The sequence below is a fragment of the Dendrobates tinctorius genome, unplaced genomic scaffold (assembly GCF_039654945.1).
Source record: "Dendrobates tinctorius isolate UK_male_01 unplaced genomic scaffold, ASM3965494v1 ptg000008l, whole genome shotgun sequence".
NCBI classification, from domain to species: Eukaryota; Metazoa; Chordata; class Amphibia; order Anura; family Dendrobatidae; genus Dendrobates; species Dendrobates tinctorius.
The window spans coordinates 34,523,274-34,526,970 of record NW_027361676.1 but is presented as its reverse complement, the minus strand read 5'-3'; positions in this window follow the sequence as shown (position 1 = coordinate 34,526,970).

The window sequence follows — 3,697 nt, the reverse complement described above, 5'->3', positions numbered from 1 at the left end:
ATGAACCTAGATCCCCTATTCCAGACTCGGGCAGTGACTCCGAAGAGCTAAGGTCAGGCTCATCCCCATCATCCTCATCTTCAGAGGCCAGATCGGATCACTCATTTTTTCCGCTGGAGCGGGTTAATCATCTGGTGAAAGCAATAAAGGATACCATGGGGATTGAGGAGCCCCATACAGAGAAGTCCGTACAGGACATGATGTTCACGGGGTTGGACAGCAAAGCTTGAAGTTCCTTTCCGGTGGTCGATAAGATCAGCTCTCTAATCACGAGGGCATGGAAAAAACCCGAGACGAAAGGCTCTCTACTGCCAGCATTCAAAAGGAGATATCCATTTGAGGAGGTGGCATCATCTTCATGGGACAAACCCCCAAAGTTAGACGCGGCAGTCGCCAAAGCGTGCAAGAGAACTTCCCTACTTTTTGAAGATTTGGGTAATTTAAAAGACCCACTGGATAGAAAGGCCGACGTATTCCTAAAAAGCACTCGGGAAACATCAGCAGGGGCTCTTAGACCAGCAATCGCTGACACATGCACAGCTAGGTCCCTAATGGTGTGGCTAGACCACCTTGAGGAACAACTTAACGATAATGTCCCGAGGGATGAAATAATTTCCTCCCTTCCTATAATCCAGAGAGCGGCGGCTTTCCTTTCAGATGTGTCAGCAGACTCTGTAAAATTAGCAGCCAGATCAGCGGCCCTTTCCAATGCTGCCCGCAGAGCCTTGTGGCTGAAATGCTGGCCAGGAGACATGCAGGCCAGGTCTAAACTATGTGGCATTCCGTGCGAAGGGCTACACTTATTTGGCAAAGTGCTGGAAGAACTATTGGAGAAGGCAGGCGATAGTAAAAACCTATTCCCTTACTTGGGAAGCTCATCTTACAGACGGGATTCTTACAGGAGGTGTTCTGACCGCAGAAGGTCAACAAGACAGATAACCAGATATGACAACAGGAGGAAAGGTAGAGGGTATATGTTCAATACCCCACAGGACCGCAGTAAACCTAAATGACTGCCGGACCAGGTGGGAGGGGCTGTTAGCCTTCTATCCGGCCTGGTCAAATATTTCAAGTAGCCCCTGGATTTGCAGCATTATTAAGACGAGGCAAAAATTCGAATTCCAGAAAATCCCTCATGATAAGTTTCTCCTAACTCCCATCCGTTCACCTACAGAACAACGGGCATTGGAATCTGAGGTCCAGGAACTTCTACAGAAGGGGGTCTTGGTGAAGGTTCCTGCGGTACAAAGAGGTAAAGGGTTCTACTCCCTCCTCTTTCTGGTCAAGAAGCCAGCTGGCTCCTTCCGCACTATTAATCTCAAAGGCCTCAATAAATTTATTCTAATTCGCTCTATCAAGATGGAATCAGTGAAATTCGCTATTAAGCTGTTAATCAATGGGTGTTTCATGGTGGTCTTAGACCTCAAAGACCCCTACTATAACATCCCGATACACGCAGATCATCAGCAGTTTCCTAAGGGTAGCGGTTTCAATGGGTGGAATAGTAAACCACTTCCAGTTCAAGGCACTTCTCTTTGGGGTTGCTGTTTTCACTAAAATAATGGCATAAGTCATTGCACATTTACATGAACAGGATATTCTTGTGATCCCTTATCTAGACAATCTGCTAATTGTGGGACACTCAGAATTACACTGCACCGCCCAACTAGGGAAAGTAATATCCAGCCTCCAGGGGTTAGGATGGATTATTAATTTAAAAAAAAAATAAATAAAAAACACGATTAGAGCCCCTGGAAGTGCAGCAGTTCCTCGGTCTTGTTCTAGATTCTGAAACACAGGAATGTTGGTTACCAGAGTCAAAAGTGGACAGCATTCGGCAACAAACACTCAGGGTGATAGATAACCCATAGGTCACGCTAAGGGGGGAAATGTCACTGTTGGACTCACTTACATCATGTATTCCAGCAGTTCTTTGGGCCCAATACCACACCAGAACCCTGCAGTGGAATGTACTGCACAATGCTCGTCGGCTAGAGGGACACCTAGAGAGTAAATTTACATTGTTCAACGATACCTTACAATCACTACGTTGGTGGCTACACATATCAAACCTACGTAGGGGAGTTCCCTGGGTAAATCATATCTCTCGAGTCATAACCACGGACGCAAGTCCCAAAGGCTGGGGGGCGCATATGGGGGTCCAGGGGATATAGACGCAATCTGAACAGGATTACTCTAACTTAAAAGAGCTGCTAGCTGTGGAGTGAGTGCTAAGTGCTTTCCTTATGTCCCTACAGGGCCGACACATCAGACTATTCTCAGACAATCAGGTAACTAGCCTACATTAACCACCGGGGGGGGTACTTGGTCCAGATCGTTAATGGAGGTGGTGAATCGTATCTTTCAGATACTATCCCTTACATCCTTCCATATAAAAAAAAAACTATCATGGCCGACTTTCTAAGTCACAACAAGCTCAGACAAGGAGAGTGGGTGCTGAATGGGGCCATCTTCAAACAGATTGTACACGTGGGGGTCCCCAAAAATAGACCTTTTTGCCAACAAAAGGAACAGACAGCTGCATCAATTTTGTTCTTTGGATCCCATAGAAAACCCGTACGCAGTGGACGCTCTCCTGATCTCGTGGAACTTCGATCTGGCCTATGCCTTCCCCCCACTAATTCTAATACCGATAGCAATGAGGAAGATTCGAGAAGACAGGGCTCGCGTAATCCTGATAGCCCCATTCTGGCCCAGGAGACCGTGGTTTCCTTGGCTGAGGAAGATATCTGTTACCCAGCCATGGATCCTGCCAGAGCTTCCAGATCTCCTCTCCCAAGGCCCGGTTTTCCATCCGCGAGTGTCCAATATACATCTAGCAGCCTGGAATTTGAAGGGGCACTACTGAGGGGGAAGGGCTTCTCCCGAGGGTTAGTTTATACCCTTTTGAAAAGCAGGAAAGCTTCTACAACAAATATCTATGCCAGAGTCTGGAAAAAATTCTTATCAGCCTCGGGGGCGGAAGTTGGTCAGAAAGTTTGCATTAACCAGATACCGGAATTTCTGCAGAAGGGGTTAGAGATGGGTCTAACCACGAGCACACTTAGGGTTCAGGTTTCTGCTCTAGGAGCACTATACAACTGTAACCTAGCAAGCAACTACTGGGTAACCAGGTTCATCAAGGCAGCAGCAAGGTCCAGACCCATCATTAAACGGAAGCTGGTTCCATGGGATCTGAACCTGGTGCTATCAGCATTAACAGAATCTCCATTTGAGCCTATTGATTCTGCCCCCATTAGAATCCTATCCTTTAAGACTGCTCTGTTGGTCGCACTAACGTCTGCTAGGAGGGTTAGTGATTTGCAGGCTCTCTTTAGACTGCCTCCATATACTCAGTTTAAAGAGGACAGGGTCATCTTAAAGCCAGATCCTTTATATCTGCCCAAAGTTGCTTCAAAATTTCACAGATTACAAGAAATAGTCCTCCCATCTTTCTGCCCAAACTTTGCTAACCAAATAGAACAAAAACTTTATTTTCTAGATGTAAGAAGGTGTCTCCTTAATTATGTCCCGGCCACAGACCCTTGGAAAAGAGACAATTCCTTATTTGTATCCTTCCAGGGAGTTAGGAAAGGACTTAGGGTGTCCAAAAGCATATTAGCCAGGTGGATTAGGGAGGTGATTTCTTTGGCTTATACAGCAGGTGGCTTAAAAATCCCGGAAGGTATAAGAGCAC